At 40.9% G+C, this 18175-nt stretch overlaps 1 long non-coding RNA gene across 2 annotated transcripts; it reads left to right on the top strand.

Moving 5' to 3' along the window:
* The first annotated feature begins 5907 nt into the window (after nt 1-5907).
* Nucleotides 5908-17347, top strand: LOC122461463. 2 transcript variants are annotated; one of them, XR_006283373.1, is made up of 4 exons: nt 5908-6061; nt 6847-6915; nt 10078-10153; nt 16641-17347. It is a non-coding gene; the product is annotated as an uncharacterized LOC122461463 (long non-coding RNA). The 2 variants fall into 2 exon arrangements; XR_006283372.1 differs by lacking the exon at nt 5908-6061 and having other exon boundaries at nt 6361-6915.
* Nucleotides 17348-18175: the final 828 nt, after the last annotated feature.

The raw sequence follows: 18175 nt of genomic DNA, 5'->3' as shown, positions 1-18175 counted from the left end.
GAAAGATTCATAGAAACTGGTACATTCCTGTAGAAAGTTTTAGTTTCAACATATCAGCATTTTCCAATGAAAATACATTTCACTGAAAAATTCTTGACAACATCTCTACTCAGCACCTCACTGGAGTGCTTGTCACTTTGCACGATTGGCCCTTGAGTCAACAGATAATGTGGCTTATGCACAGTCCTGAGACTTTATCCATAATGCTGCCCTGGGATGAAATCACTGGAAGTTGCCTGTGCTCATTTGCAGGCAGAATTTGGCCCTGTATGAGTGTCATCTGTTTCGCAAGCAACCACTGGGAAGATGAAGTCTCATTTAAAGAGATAGCAAAAGCATCTTCATTTGTCTCTTTAGATGGACTCATTTCCCACCTCCACTCCCCCCTTCCTGAGACACTGGCTGCCCTAATTGTCTGATCTTCTTGCTTGCTGACAGATTGCTTCCATTACCAATACTTTCTCATACCAATCTATCCAATGTCAGCCCTTTCTCGAGTCATTTGTTTGTGATGTATAGGAAAAGAATGTAGTCATGGGTATTTCAGATTTAATTACATTCTGCCACTTCAGCTACCATGTCAATGCCCACGATTGTAATTCCAAAGGAAGATTTCCAACTGCAAGGTCACAGAACAGCTAAAAAGTGCAGTTTAACCTACCTCTTCAATTGACCACTTAAACTGACAGCCCTAATTGTTCACCAGTGGACACAGCTATGCATTAAGATGTCTTTTCAGCACTGTTCTAAATCAAAGGATAATGTGAATTCAATCATCTGGTTTGAATTAGGAGGCTAATTGCATGTCTTCCTTTAGCCTTTAACAGGAGTTGTCCTTACAGTTTAACAGAGTCCCCAACATATTGTTTCAAACACAGCTACTATGTGCTATAAAATAACAAATGGAGGTTATTCGCAATGGCTGAAAAGTGAGTAATACAACTACATATTCTCATCTTTCAAAAGAGTTCTGTACTTACGTATGGACATATGATGTAACTTTTTATTTTTAATTTGCTTTGAGTGTAGCTCTAATTTGGAACAGTGAGAAACACAAGGCCAAGGTGTATGTTTCGCAACTTGCGAACTGTCTGAAACAAGCAAGGTATGATGGGGATGAGCTATGGTAAGATTCACTTTCCAAATTTGCCTCGTTTTTAACTTACTGAAATGATGTGGCCACTATGATAGAGAAGTTCCAGTGCTGGAGCTTTAATTCCAATGACTCTTCATGTTTTTCTAGTAGGGAAACATTATCTAACTTCAAACTCGTAATCCTGTATTTCCGCATTGCCAGAAGAATATCTGCTAGAAAAGAAAAAGTGTTTCTCTCTTAGCATAGTTAATTCATTCATCCCAGTCTACGGGGCCTGTTCTCCCATATACGTATGCAATAATTCCCATTAATTTCTTTTGGAGTTGTGAGCAAGTCAGTAACAGAGGTTTTTACTTTCACTTGTTCATTTCCCATTCAAAGTGCACATACATCATTGACAGCACAGATAAATCCCTTTCTTTCTATGCTTTAGTTTTTGTGTGTGTTATCTCTCTGACACATCCCTATTAGTGGGAGCGAGTGATAGCAGCCACCATAATACAAATCTGGCAAACCCGCCATTGACAGGCCACCAAGGTCAAGACAGGATTCTAAATCCTCAGAGAAAGGGGAACACTTGGCCAATGCTTGGCATTTGAGTAAACACACTGAAGACGTGCACATGCTGTATAATCCAATGGGAATAGCCACAGAGTTAATATTAGTACAGTTTCTAACTGAGCTGCTGAACTTCAGCTCTGGTCTCCAAAGAACTACATCATTTGGACTCTAATCCCATTAGACTCAAACTCATGTTACCCATCCACTGGAACACGTACATGAGCATTTTTAAAAATGTGCTTTACTCGGTGACAGGAAGTTTAATGATTTAAGTGATGCGAGAGAGAGAGATCTCCTTCCTTATAGGCACTACCAGGGTAGCCAGACCTTTGTTACTCATTATTTCTATTGAGGTAGTGTCTAGGAGCCCCAGTCATAGACCTGGAGACCTTTGTGCTAGGTGCTGTACAAACGCAGAACAAAAGGATGGTCCATGCCCCTAAAGAATCTAATTTAAACCTCGCACTGCAGCCTGTTATGAACTGGGGAGCAGGTAGGAATGGACTACTATTTAGTTACAATTCCTGTAACCCTGAAAACTAATTTTATTTTGCTGGCTCTGAGACTAGACTGATCAACATTGCAATGGATACACGGTACAAAGTTTTATACCAGCTTTCCACTCATAGGATGTGGCAGCAGCTGCTGGGACTCCTGCCAGGCCTGGGACCCTCTTCTGTGCCCTGATCCTCTCTGAGGCTACTCAAGAGCAGCAGAATCTGCAGCTAGTTCATGTGGGAAGGGGCTCCCTGCATAGGGGACCAAGGAGCCACAGAGAGGATCAGCAGTTTGCTAAAGGAAAAAGAACAGAACATAAGGTGTGTGGAGCCTGCCCCTGAGGGTATGTGATGGGGATGGTTGGGGCTTACTTTTTAGTATGTGTCTACCTGGGGGAAAGAGCATATCTAATAAATAAAGATGATGTGGGTCATACTAGGCTCTACCCTTTGCCAACGTAGTGGCACCCCTTCACTCAATTCTTCTGACAACTTCTGAGTTCACTTGTATTCAGGAGTGAACCACTGCCCCAACAACTCACTGGGTCACTTGCAGGGAGATGCTTCCTCTAGAGGCATACCCATTCTCAACAGTGCTCCAAATCTGTGCTTCTGAATTATGAGTGGCAAAGGTTATCTATTAAATATAGGTCTCTTGAAAGGTAGCAATGGCTTACCCTAGCTGGAGAAGAATCAGGGACATACCAAAGTGATGCATAATCATCCAGGATTTTATTTGTCTCCCTTTTCCCCCCTAGACTACAGTGAGAATGCTTCATTCAGCTTAGAATACTTAAATCAAACTCAGCTACTTTTTGTATTCTTCATGCATCCATCGTACTGCAGCTTACAATGATTATAAATCAAGAAGCATCAAATGGAATTGAACTCCAAAGCAATAATTTACTGGACAAATAACCTATATGTATTTGGGTGCTGTACTTTTTTACTATCAAAAAAGTAAAATTTCCATGTCCTAATCAGAGAGGGTCTACCAGAGAGCTAGGAAAGTCTCTCACACCATGGGCTATTAAGAAACTATTGGTATGTGAAGTAACTCTTCTTGGGGATGAAATTTAATAATACAATCTTTATAATGCCAGGGAGTTGACAAATCATTCATAGATTGCATGTATTTTATTCCTTTTTCCAAGCTGAATATGCGCTATGAAAACAGTCGCAAGATGGAGTTATTAATAAAAAACCATTCAGTCTCAAAGAAAATTTATGTTCATAGCCTGATGGATACATCAGATTGGGTAATTTATCTCCCTGGAAAAAAACATGTGTGTCACCCATTTTCTTCTTTCAAATATACAACCTTATGCCTGTTATTAAAGAGTTGGTAAATCTTAAATAGTAGCATCTCCAAAAAAGCATTTTATCCAAAAAGAATTCCCATTTTGTAACTGTACAGTAGCTTCAGTCTTACAAAAAAATCTGATGTAGTGTGATAAATTCCCAGTTCGCCTTCACATAATTGTCTATATACTTTCTTCTCCAAGAAATAAGGCATAAACTGAAAAGTTCTGGAGGGCTTAATATACAATGTTGACACTTTCTAGTGCTGATCTTATACCAGCACTGAACTCCTCATCAACAATATCTGCTCCTGTCAGCATATGAATTATTAGTTTTTGTGTCATATTTCAGAGTTAGATTGTCCGATTCTCAAGGTATGGACTTTGGCCCTGATTCTAATCTCGTTTACTTCATTGACTTCAGTGGAGTTTCTCCTAATATAGACTGGTGTAACTGAGATCAAATGTGGCCCCGTGTTTCCTAAGTATTCTGTAAAGTCCTATGCACATTTAGGTGCTCGAGAAATAATAAAGAGAAGTTACCAGGAACTGTGGGTCTTTGAAAATGTTGCTTCTTGATCTTGCAAATGGATCAATATCGTCTTGAAGAGGAACCACTGAGAAATGTCTCAGAAGGAACAGAATTAGTTGTAAGCAACAATAGATCATAGAACTGGTAGTAGGACCAGAAGAATGAATAGTCACTCTTGAGTCCCTACATACACATGCCTGGAACAGTTCTCCCCAATCAATACCAAACTTTTCGGAGGACAGTGTTGGAGGATCCTTTTTCTGCTGGGGATCCCTGGGTGGGGAATGCAAGTTCTTCAAACTCTTCTCTCTTCCTACCAGTATCACCCGACCAGACTTCCTGTGATTCAGGAGCATTAAATAGTAGCATGAAATATAGCTTAAGACAGACATAAAAACATGTATTTATTAGATTTCAGTCTCACAAAAGCTCTACACCAAAGGGCATCTATCCATATCTCTGAGCCCACTTGACGTATGTTTAAGAACATAAGAGATACAAAATAAAAACTGACCAGAGGAGCAGCACGTTTTCCTCCCACTCTAACATGTATCATTGATCACCAGCCATGTGAGCAATACAGGTTAAACCCATCTCTACTTCCCTTGCATTTCCCCACCATCAGTTGTCCCAATCTTCTGAGAATGTCCTCTCACACTGATGGGATTTGCACCACAGGCAGTATGTCAATAAATTAGCCTCATTTTGGAGACTGAGGTCAGAACATTTCATAAAATAAAAAGGGGGTGGTGAAGAGTGTTGCAGAGACTGCTCTGCCAGGTGCCACCTCTCTTTTACAATAAGGGGGATCCATCTCCATGGACCCTTATGATTGCAAAGGTAGCCATATGACACGGGAAGAAGCAGGTCCCAAGTCATTTAACCCAGGACTTTCAAAGCAGTAGAAGGCAGTTAGGTGCCTAATTTCCCTTGAATTTCCATGGGTTGGGCACCTAAATTCCTTAGGGATTCACACATCATAACCAACAACTTAAACTCCACCTGGAAACAAACAAGCAGCTAATGCCATGTCAAACATAGTAGCACATACTGCCACCAGCAGGCACTGCTTAGCAAGGGAGACACCATTTCTCTCTCTCTCCCCATATACACATGTATGTCTCTGGAATACCAATGAACAGCCAGATATCTATTTCTTCCCACTGCAATCCTAGAAAAGTAGTAAGTGAACTGATTAAGTGTTAGAAGTGAAAAGACCAAAGGAAAATAAAAGCACATAAAATAATAATGATACCTCTGTACTTTGAAACTAAAGGAGAAGAAACTAAATTGTATTTCAAATTTATCAGGAAAGGAGTTTAAAGCCTGACAGCTTATCTAAGGTAATATTAAGACTGCCAATTAATGAAGCTATTCTGAATCTAGCATAATCTTTGACAAATAAAAAGAAAACAAAAAGGATATTGAAGCAAGACACTGTGTCTAGCATTCAAACATTTATGCAAACAGATAGAACTGTTCTTTGGTATTCTTTATAAAATTAGTTGCAGGCCTAGGACCTGCTCCTGCTCCTATTCTAGGCCCCAGTTCAACAAAGTACATAAGCATGTGCTTAACTTTAAGAGCATGCTTAAATCTCATTGATTTAATTGGGATTTAAGCACATTTACAGTTAAGTGCATGTTTATGTTTTGCTGAATCTGACCCCTAGTGATTTGCATGCTAACATTCACTTCAGTGGTGCAAGATCAGAACCCTTATCTAGTGGCTACAGAATAAGTGTCTACATCACCAAAGCCATCATCGCAAATGGCATGAATCGCGGACTATCTCAGCATCCAGCTGGCTTCACAGGTAGGTGAAAGAGGGATAGGTGCTAATGATTTAAAACTACACCTTTTTAAAAGCAGCTTTTGAGTAAAGTATCATGTAGCAAACCCTTCCTCTCAAAGCAACCAAAGCCCCCACCTGGCTTGCTAGCCCAACTCCCCTGGTATCCTTTACCCTGAAAGGTGACAAGCAACAATCTGAACACCCACCCCAAGCCAGCAGACAGAAGAGAACCAAGCATAGGCGGAGGGACCTTTTCCCCAGCTGGCTGTACAGAGTTCAGGTGAGATACCCCAAAGTGCAAAATAAAGTCAGTGATTTGCAGTCACTGCAGAAGTATAACAATTTGTGTGATGATTACCAAGCCATGTTGTAGACAAATGGCTGTAACAATCATTAAACCTGAATAAATAATGTTTGATATTTAGCATATTTGTAACAGGATGACTTGCCCCATTGGCTTGAGAACCTGGGGCTAAACCAGCCCTGATTACAGGATGAGCCCCACCTGAGTGGGATCAGGTAATTTCCTGTAAAGGGCAGCAGGTGGCTGCAATGTACACACAAATGCCCAGAAAAACAGAAGCTTGAGGAGCAGTAGCTGTCTTGAAGAAGCAGCTGCAGAGACAGCGAACTGTGACCCAGCTCTGAGAAAGAGGGCTGGAAACTCCCCAATGACAGGGGGAAATATATTGAATTGGAGGTGGGGCCTGGAGAGCCAGCGTGTACTTCAGACTGAACAAACTGGATCGCCTTTGGGGAATATTTTATTTGCCTTTTGACTATTGAGAGTTTATTTTAGGAGAGCTGAAGAAGAGGAAAGTAGAAGCAGGGCATTACAGAGACAGTCCTCACCACAAGGGGGCACATGGGAGGCAGCCAACTCTGTTACAATACCTTTAAAATAACTCTTCCTCTCCTGGTATTAGTGATCGAGTTAACCAGCTAATGTTTATATAGAAACTTGATGATTAAAGTAGCTATTTAAGCACTATATCTATATCTATCTATCTATCTATCTAAATAATGCATTGAAATTAAACCCATAGCTAAGTGTGTTTATTGTAGGATATCTAATAGGAAACCATATCAACTGTACCATCCACAGATAAAACTGAAAGAATTTGATACAATAAGGTTTGTTTTTTTTTCCTCTCCATTTGAATGTTTTTTTTTGTCTCTAATGCTGCCTACCCATTATGCCACAAATTCCTGTTAACTCCCACCCACTGCCTTAGAGTGGTGAACCCTCTGACAGCCTTTGGAGAGGCAGGAATTCAACCAAAAATCACTCCAACCCCACTTCAAATGGGTATTGTAACAGGGACATTCTATGGCCTGTGTCAGACTAGATGATCATAATGGTCCCTTCTGGCCTTGGAGTCTGTGATCTGCAAATGAGCAAACAAACCATCCAACTATTCCCTCCAGCATCAGTCCCTTGGTCACCTCTCAGCATGCCTTCTTCTCTTTGGGCTCTGGCTGATTCAGACATGCAGCATAAGCTCAGAGGGTCCATTTACACTGGACTAAAAGACCCATAGCATGGCCATGCCTGGCTCATGTCAGCTGACCTGGGCTCAGGTCTGTGGGGCTGTAAAATTGCTGGATCCTGGGCTCCCTACTTGCTGGAACCCAGAGCTTGTGCTTCAGCCTGAGCCCGAAGGGCTGTGGGGGTGTGAAATTGCTGTCTTGCCAGAGCCTTGTGAGCCCTCGTCAGCTGACCTGGGCCAGATGCATCTGTTGAATTGCTGCATAGACGAACCCATAGTGGCCACACACTGAGGCTGCTGCCTGCACCCACCCCCGAGCCCAGACTCTCATCTTTCCTGTGTCCCTGCAGCAAATGGCATACCCCCTCCCCAGCTGCAGGCAGGAGGGGTGGGATTGCTTGCTAGCTCCCTAACCAACCAGGGCTCTGGGGTGGAGGGCTACCCCCTTTCACACTATTGATATGTAGAGTGGGGGCTCCAAATAACCGAAACCATATTTCAGAAAGAATACTAGTAACATTCATCAATACATTGTTTTTTAAGAGCCAGGCCCTTACTTTTTCACTGTTGTGTTTCATAATGTCCAGTTTAGAAAGGCAAACATACCTGGCCTTACTAGTTTATCATTGATTTTCCTACTTGGTATAAATTCAATCTTTAAGCTAACCTGAGACCTATAAAAAGGATGTTTGTTTTATTACATGCCAAACAGCGCAGTCCCTGTTCAATTTGGAAAGCTATGGGCAGAAATTTAATCTATAAAATATGATACAAATAATAATTTTATCAAAATAAACCCAAAAGTCAGAAAACCAAAGGAATACTAAACACCTTGGGTGTAATCATTGAAGTCAATGGGAGTTTTGTCATTGACTTCTATGGGGCCAGCATCTTTCTGCCATTAATGCTTTTTGTCAGTAATGCTCAAATTTTGACCTGTGGATCACATTAATCAGTGGATCAATAAGAACTGGTGGGTCATGTGTTTCTAAGTCCCCTTCTTTTCACCTACTAAACTCATTAAAAGGAGGTAACAATTCATTAAGTGTTTTTCTGATTTGATTTTCCATTAAAGTGATTGTTGGAGTTATTACAGGGCTGTTCTGCACTTGCAAAAAGAAGGAAAGTGGTCCACAGAAGCATAAGTGGAAGTTGAGTTAATCCAACAAAATCTCCCTGTTAAGGCATGGTCTATTTTACGAAAAAGTTTGGGAATTCCTGCTTTAGGAAAAATTCTGCCCTACTCAAACAGACATAACTCCTACTGAAGTCAATATGAACTCTGCTCAACCGAATAGTGTAGAATTTGAGCCTTTGACATTAAAATAACTACATTTGACGAAATGGGTTTGCAAGGCTAGACCCAACTCAGTATTTCCTAGTGGTTTACATTAATATTACACACACAGATATGCCCACTGAACGATGGAGAATCTGCCTCCAAATAGAGTCGGTGGGAATCTTATCAGTCACTTCAGTGGGACCAGGGTACAGTCCTAAGTATACATATTTATTCCCAAATTCTGGCTCTGATCCTGAAATCATTAGGAGCTTTGCTCTTGGTATCAGTGGGCACAGGATCAAACACACCTGAAGTGTGCCCAGAGGCTACACCATTGCAGGTTGCACTTTCGGGGTGTTTAGAATCAGAAACAGGCATGAGCCACAAACTTTGTATTAACTTCAACAAAGACTGGGTTATTTTGAATCCAGGCTTTTGATTGGGGCTTATCTCTAGTTAAAGCTACTCAGCCTTCCGTCTCATGAAATTTTACATTACCACCCAAGCTGAGCTAAAATTGCCCAGAAATGCATTGCCTGTTGGGACTTATTGCTTAAATATACAAAAGGTTCAACCAGATAAATTATCCAATCTCACAGTTTTACTTTTTCTGCATAGAGTGAATTAGACTATTGCCTCTTAAAATATTTAATTAAACAATTCTATCAATTATCCTGAGCAAATATGCAAATACAACTACTGCTGCTTCATGTGGTGTTTTCAAACTTAGCATTCATTAAAAACTCTGCTAGACTGTGTAGCATATTAAATTAATTTAGCAAACATAGCAATTGTCTTACCTAAGAAAATTGCTTCTTGTAATTAAAACATTTGCTCTTATTTTGGCACTGTTCCCTATGCAAGATGAATTATAACAGCTAGACAGGGTTTCTCTGCAGTATTCATAGGTCTGAGCACTGGGAAAAGGACAGACTTACTTAGTTTTTTATTTGTTTAAATGATAAATATGCAATTAGCCTTCAGCAAAACCATACTTCTCTTTTTTGCACAATGCACAATTAGCCTGTGAAACTCATTGCCACAAGATATCACTGAAACCAAGGCTTAATAAAATTCAAAAGAAGACTGGACATTTATTAGTAAATGAGAATATCCAGAGGTTCTCTCCCAGGTCACTGGGTGACAGCAAAATATGTACCTTCCATGAATACTCAGCAGGGCTGTCTGATTTTCAGCACCTGCAAAGTCTTCCCTCTAGGAGGTGTGACCAGTGGTTAATACAGTGAAAAAACACCTTTTGAAAAAAGTATTGTTTAATCTGAACAGTAGAAACAGCAAAGCATAACCAGAGAAAAGGGTTTTTAACCCAACAGTCTATATAGGCATATATATCTTCCCTAAGGCTTACCATTGCCCTGGAAGCTTAGGAAGTCTTAGCTGCTCCATAACCCCAAGCAGGAGTTATGTCTGAGTCAGTCTGATTCTGACAGCTAATCCTCCCCACTCTACCACCACCTGTCTAGAGAGTGGCTTTATAACTGTTACTGTTCTTTTTATCTGTAGCCTCCCAGCTTTGGCAAAACAGTTGGGTAACTTTGGCTGGAGCCTGGAATTAGGATCTTCACAGCTAACAACTCAGGTATTGTCCCTTAAACACATCAGAAGGTTAACAGGAAGTGTTTTATCTGGATCCATTGTATTGCCTTCCTGCTCGTTTCCTAACAGCCTGATATTAAAGTAAACCACCTATGTATACAGTGAATTTACCCCATATAGACATACAGTAACTACCCCAAGTCATATACACTATTCATACATTATTATAGTTCAACCACACATCCTTCATATAGGGCATAAGCCAACCTCTAATTAATGGACATTAGAAAAAAAAAACTTTGCCCACTTCAGGATTCTTTGCATCTTCCCCTGAAACAGCTGGTACTGGCCACTGCTGGAGACAGACTATACAGACTACTGGTCTGATCCACTATGGTAATTCTCTTAAAAACTCAGCATTTACAAACACGCATCCGCCACTGGGAGCCGCGATCGGCCAAACCCGCGGACATGGCAGGTAAACAAACCAGCCCGGCCCACCAGGGGCTTTCCCTGCACAAGCGGCGGAAAAAGTTTGGGAACCACTGAGCTAAAGGCTTGTTTTCACTGAAGTATTAGCTAGAGTTGTCCACCCTTGCTCCTCTTGAGTTAATCTAGCTCAAGTGAGAGCAGGTACACTGCAAAACAACACTCAAGCAGCACAGACTGAGTGTACCATCAGCACAGAGAGTAGCTAAGTCCCCACTGCATTACTAGCTTGAGCATCAGCAGCATTCAAGCTTCAACCCTCATGCCCTGATGGACCAGATAGCTCAAGTTTAAAGCACCATTTAACTCAGGCTACAGATTTTTGTGTGTGGACATGAGTCAGGCTAGGGGCAATACTCGAGTTATACCTCAGACGAACACTGCAGTGAAGACATACTGTGATAGGGTGTTTGGAGGGCCAGGCTACCTAGCAGTTAGCAAAACTGACCTCCAGTTCCTTTTCTTTCTGTCAGAGCAGTAGAGATGCCTGGTTTATGCTCAGAGTCTTTTGGCCTCCACCCACATCTGGGACTTTGCCCTGAAGGAGAGCATGGTAAGGTGATCCAGGCTCTCCCTCTCCATTGGGTCCCAGACCAGCAACATGTAGACAGCAACTTCAGTGGGGTCCTCCCTGCAGAGAGTCCAAGTGCACTGCCCTGGGCTACTTCCCACCTATGTGCTCCTTCAGTTTGGGGCATGGCCCCAATAGTCCAAACAGTCAATAGTTTAATAAAAGAGTCCAAATGATCAAGGCCATGTGGGACCACCTGGTTCTCAATAGGTTGGTGGGCCCTCAGCCATTCTGTGGGCCCCTCTCAGGCTCAGCCTTCTATCTGGTTTCCCAGCAAAGTATTTGTTTCTCCTAGAGCCTGTCCACCACCCTTTGGCTGGGCTTCTGAGCTCCTTTTAACCCACTCCTCCAGCCAGAGCATGCTACCTGAGCTCCAGCTGAAGCACTGCCTTTTAACCTCTTCAAGCCCAGCATGCAGTTTGTATACCCCATCACACATATCCTAAGATACCACGGTTGCTCTGTAGAATGAGAAAGGAAAATGATTGTGCCAGCCATGTAGTAGTATCTGTTGGGAAAAAAATGTTGATTTTTTTTAAATGGTGACAACTGTAGGATCTCTTTCAGGAAGCACAGCGTGAAGGATGGGATGCTTCATTCTTTATGCACCCAAAATTCCCAGTGAAGTCAGCAGGAGTTTGGGTGCACAAGAAATAGAGACACCAGCTTCAAATCTGGCATCTGGAAAAATAAATGGAGTTGTCATTTTATTCATGAAATGCAGGGTATGCTGGAAATCAACCTGAATCAGATACACAAGCATACACACACACACACACACACACGATGCTGTGCTATGGTTTTATCAGCATGAGTTAGGGATAGGGGCATTATGCATGAGTGGCAAAGTCATCAGTGAGTTATGTAGGATATTCCAAATGAATGTTAATAAAGCTTTTCTTATATGCCACATGAGCACATTTTCAGAAATTCTCAGCATCAGAGTTTCAGTTAAAGTCAACAGGAGATACTAGAATTCAGGGTCTTTGTAAATCAGGTCTCATATGTTAGAGAAGAACTGCTATTCTAGAAATGTCCTGAAGAGTTTTAAAACATTTTATTGGGCTATTTTTCATATCACTACACCTGTAAAACGAAGAATTTTTGTTACTTTGAAACCAGTTGTATGGGGCTTAGTAGGAATCATAAAATCTCTCAGCATGACCAAAAATAGGTTTTTTTTATGCCCTAAAATATCAACTTTAATGGCCAAAATCTTGGATCCTTCCACAGCTAGAAGTGAGAGCTGGATCCCAATGGGAAGCTGAGAGCTTTCTGTTTCTGGGGGTATGATTCAAGCAGTTTTAGCCCTGCAGGTCCACACGATACTAGATTTTACAGATACTTTTACGTCTAGAAAACATGTCATAGGCCCAGGTCTGACTCACACCCACCCTGGAACTCAGGCAGATGTCATCAGGAGCAAAGTCCACATTTGCAGGAAAAAGGCAGCAATATTTCTGGGGCAGGTTGATTTCTTTTTTTTTAAATGGTGGCAGTTGTTTAAATTTGTTTGTCAGGGATGGAATATTAGGTTTTGGAGAGATGAAGTAGTGGGAAGAGGGCAGATGAAATGGCCAAAGGTGCATGACAAATCTTACCATGTGGCATAAGATATTTAATCTTCTATAGTGGTTTACATTTTTTGAATTTCAATTTTATATCTACAAGTTTATATCTATTATATTTTTGTTACTGGTTCTATGGCTGGTGGAATTTATTATTTTCATTGATTCTGAAATTTCAGAAAATCAGAAAACTTTTCAAAAAACACTTTCATTAAAATTTGTATCATTTTTTTTCAGCCTGTTTTAAATGAACCTCTTGGGTCTGGAATTTAATCCATGGACATCACTTACACATATGTGGTGTTTTACATATTTCATGGAGGCTCCAGTCCTGACTCCATGATTAAGGCTGAGTTCTATTTTGCAATAAAAGAGGGGATTCAACTCCTTTGCTGTGTATGAACAATACAGTATATCTTCCCCAAACTTACAGCACTTACTCTTTGAGGACAGAATGATTTTTTTAAAGAATGTAACAGTAAATTGTTAATTATGCCATTAAGAAATTTAGCATCTATTATTCTTTATTATTACAGTAATGCTTAGGAACCAAGTGGGAATGGAGCCACATTGTATAAGCATTATAGAAACACAGTGCTTGATTTCTGAATAATTAAAAAATGCCTGTAGAGTGTGTATGTTGTGTGTACACACACACGCAGACACCCCCACCTGCCCTAGATGATTCTAGATTACTGTGCATTTGTGAGATATATAAATCTCCCATGTGGTTTTACAAATTTCATGCCTTGCTTTCCTCTACTCAGCCTGGATGCAGAGTTGATACTGGGCAGGATACAGTTGAAAACCGAAGCAGAAGTGCTAATATACCACAATAATCTCCTGCATGAAGTTGTAAAATGGAAGGCAACATGCGAGAACATGTTTCAGAGTAACAGCCGTGTTAGTCTGTATTCGTAAAAAGAAAAGGAGTACTTGTGGCACCTTAGAGACTAACCAGTTTATTTGAGCATGAGCTTTCGTGAGCTACAGCTCACTTCATCGGATGCATAGCATATCGTGGAAACTGCAGAAGACATTATATACACACAGAGACCATGAAACAAAACTTCCTCCCACCTCACTCCCCCGCTGGCAACAGCTTATCTAAAGTGATCCTCAAGTAGAGCCATTTCCAGCACAAATCCAGGTTTTCTCACCCTTCCCCCCCCCACATACAAATTCACTCTCCTGCTGGCAACAGCCCATCCCCCTTTGAAACCCCTCTTTATAAAGGCATTATAAAGAGGGGTTTCAAAGGGGGATGGGCTGTTGCCAGCAGGAGAGTGAATTTGTATGTGTGGGGGGGGGGGGGAAGGGTGAGAAAACCTGGATTTGTGCTGGAAATGGCTCTACTTGAGGATCACTTTAGATAAGCTGTTGCCAGCGGGGGAGTGAGGTGGGAGGAAGTTTTGTTTCATGGTCTCTGTGTGTATATAATGTCTTCTGCAGTTTCCACGATATGCTATGCATCCGATGAAGTGAGCTGTAGCTCACGAAAGCTCATGCTCAAATAAACATGCGAGAACATGTGACTCCTAAGATCTAATGTCAAATCTAATTACTATTATTATAACCACTGTGTTTATTAATGCTCATAAATCTTTCTGTGGTAACCCCTCTCCTTGAGAGTTCTTGCCCAAAACTAAACTCAGTTCTCCGAAGCTTGCTTCTAGATTGCCATCCTCAACAAACATATTGCTGACCTTAGGAAAAGTTTTGGGCTCCTAACAGAAAGTAAATCAGGCAAATTTGAATAATTATTACACTGCTGATAACTCAGCAACATGTGAACACTTGTTACATTGCAGCTAGTGATAACCACGAGGGGAGTAGTAATTGCATCATTAATTTAAACATTTATGCAGCAGCAGAATCACAAATAGTGTGGCATAGAGACCTTTTTATTTGCTGTATGCATTTCTGTCTAGTCCCTTTTAATAATGAAATTGTATGTCAAGGCTGCATCTTGAGCATCCTAAAGTGTTTGGTAAGTGATATTTGATGCACAAAACATCAAAGGAAGATTACAGGGTGTCCTTTTAGGTCCATAAAATGTCAAGATTTTAGTGACCACTTGCTGTTCTTATCACAATAGCTTTGTAGCTATTTACAGAATGTGCTAACTTAAGCAATCTATGCATATAAATAAAGACTAGGAGCCTGAAATGAAAAGTGTTCTTGGGGCTTTTAGAAGAGATTAAACAGAATGCATTTGATTGTCTCTGTTATAGGTTCTGTGTACCGAAATGTGTTCTTTATGGGCCAGTATTTGTGTTTGTCACATTAGAAGGCTGTTGCACTGAAAACTATTTTTCACAGGACTCCTGATGTGGTATAATCTCAGGCAAAGCCTGGGAGTGGGAGGCAGAGGGAAGCAGTCAGAGGTTCCCTGGGTATTCTAGCTCATGATTTCTATCCCATGAAGCATGAGGAATATAAAGATAAAAGGCTGGAATAGTTCTTCATCCCTGTAGGGGTGGGGAATAGGAGTTAATGCAGTGACATCTGTGCCTTATTCAATACCCCTCCAACATTAATTAAATCAGACTGTGGCAGAAGACAAATTGCTTGTCATTTATGAGACAAGCTAAACTTTCAGCAGTGACTCGTCATTTTGAATGCTCCAGTAATGGTGTGTCCAATTTGAGACACCTTTGGAAGGGCAAAAATTTAGAGGGTGGGTGCTCAGAAATTTCTGAAAATTTCTGTGTGGTGTTTCAAGTTAAGTATCCAGACTTGACGGACCTTCAGATCTTCATTTTTTTAAATTTAGATTGAAAGAGACACTCATATAAGGTGTATGTATGTTATATATATATATATATATATACACACACACACACACAAGCACGCACACATACACACACCCCTTACTTACCCAGCATCTTTTTGGCTATTCAGGTATATTTTTTATGGTTCCTCATTTTATTCCTGCATCATACTCCATAGCCTCTATATACAGGATATTATTGGGGGCAGCTATTTATTGGAATTCATGACACAAGCTGCAAATACTTATTTGGGGGGGTGGGGAGGTGGTCTCCTTGTTGTTTATTACATAGTTCTACCTAACTGATGATGAAGATTCCCAGAAAATTATAGCCTGCTGACAATTCCCAGGTTTCTTATTAATAGCTATTTGGAGTTTAAATTAAAGATTATATGTTGAGGGTTTATTTTCCTATAAACAAAACCTATATCTATTCCATAAAAATATCAATGGAGTACTTATGTCCTCACATTCTCTCTCATATATATAGGAAAATAACTTAAAACAGAGATTTGTAAACATACAGCTCAACAGATAGTACTATATGTTTCTCTTCCTGGAGAAGAGTATATTTTAGTAATAAAACCTGTACTTCTTTTTATACTAGAATATACTGTTTTATATCATTATATTTTTTCTCTTGAGTATGATTATTTGTATTGCAGTAGAGCTTAGGAGTCCCAGCCATGGACCAGGATCGCACCATGGCAGATGCTGTACAAACACAGAATAATGATATATAGTGAAAAGTAGTTTAAAGATTTTTTTTTAATCCCACTATTATTAATTTCCATATTAAGGGACAAATTACATATGCAGCAGCTCTTTTTTAAGTATTATTTTAAAAGTGTACTTATTATTCTGGAAATGTTTCTATAAAATGAAGTTTTTTTTCATAGTGTGGATTAGCAGGAGACATGCTTGATTACTTTCCAAGAGCAATAAGATAAAACAGTGCAGAGGAAAACTGCCGGGTTAATCCCCCCCCCCACACACACACACCTTTGCAATGTGTTGAGTGTAAATATTTTAAAGAGGAAAAAGTTGAAAAAAATCTTTTGGTAAAGATGCATCAAGAATCAATTATCGTTTTTCTAATGCAGTTGCTCATGTCATCTTATATGTGTAGGACAATGTTTTGGGCTTCATTCTGTTGCCTGAACTGAGGGGTGAAGGGGCAGAAAAAGGCAGACACGGCAATGGCCAGTCCCAGAAGAGTCGTGCCTAACACAGACCTACGGAGCCAAACCTTTGCCTCTGCTCCAGTTGCTTTCTAGTATTCTGGAAGATGCACAGCAGCTGAAAGCCAGAGGATCCAGGTCACTGAGGATTCACCTGCATCGAAGAAACCAGGCGGTATAGAGCCATCATAGCAGAGTCCGCATGAGTACAAGCACTCGTCATAGTCTTCTACTTTGAAGAGATTTTGGTCTTGATCTTCTTGTATGCTCACTCCCTTACTCAAGAGTGCAGGGTAAAAGTAGGGCAGAGAATGGGCATGTCTGAGGAGTCATGGGTTTAAGTGACAACCTTGGCATGCAAATATGGTGTTTTGCTGCTTACCCTTTTCTTGCCCTTATTCCTGATACTGGGCATGAGTAATTTGGTGCTCACACAAGAGCACTCGCATTAAGGAATATCAGGTTTCCCCATACAATTTGTCCTGCTTGTTACTTTTTACCAGACACTTATAGAAATGCCTCTCCACACACCTGAAGCTCAAGATCAAGCCCATTTTGTTGTTGCAGTGCACAACCTTTGGGATGGAGCAACCATGGTATGATTTCCTCTCTAAAAATCCCTTGCTCTTCTTCCGCTGATTAGCAGGATTTGAATAAAGTTGCTGTATAAACACAACTCCCCAGATCTTTATGTTTTATGTAGAATGGTTCCCTTCTAGAAGCCAGTACTTTAAAGGATGGTGAGTATTTCAGTGAAGTGTTCACTGCTCAGTGAAACTCCATGACCGACCGTTTCATAGGATTGGATCGGTTACAGCAAACTACTGCTTACAGAGCCCAATCCTTACCCCACTTACACAGGCATGTTAGGGCCAAACACAGTGAAACGGATAATTTCCCCGGGCAGAAGGGTGACATCATGGATCACCTCTGTGATAGCCCTTTGCTAGTTACAAAGGGAAGTGGGTTTACAGACCGTGTGAATCCATTAGGGCCAAAACTGCAAAGTGCACAGAAACAATACATGTCTTCTACTCCTTCCCATCCCACACATAAGAACGGCCATACAGGGTCGACCAATGCTCCATCTAGCCCAGTATCCTGTCTTTCAACAGTGGCCAATGGCATGTGCTTCAGAGGGAAACAACAGAACAGATAATCATCAAACAATCCATTCCCTATCGTTCACTCCCAGCTTCTAACAAACAGAGGCTAGGGACACTCAGCATGGAGTTGCATCCCTGACAATCCTGGCTAACAGCCAATGGTGGATCTATCCTCCATGAACTTATCTAGTTCTTTTTTTAATCCTGTTCTAGTTTTGGCCTTCACAACATTCCCTGGCAATGGGTTCCACCGGTTGACTGTGCATTGTGTGAAGAAGTACTTCCTTTTGTTTGTTTTAAACCTGCTGCCTGTTAATTTCATTGAGTGATCCAGCACCAGCTGTGCCTATCCATGGACCACCTACAGGTGTACCACT

Source organism: Chelonia mydas, chromosome 8, assembly GCF_015237465.2.
Source record: "Chelonia mydas isolate rCheMyd1 chromosome 8, rCheMyd1.pri.v2, whole genome shotgun sequence".
Lineage (NCBI taxonomy): Eukaryota > Metazoa > Chordata > Testudines > Cheloniidae > Chelonia > Chelonia mydas.
Note: the sequence above shows the minus strand (reverse complement) of the source record. Positions and strands in the feature narration are given on the sequence as shown.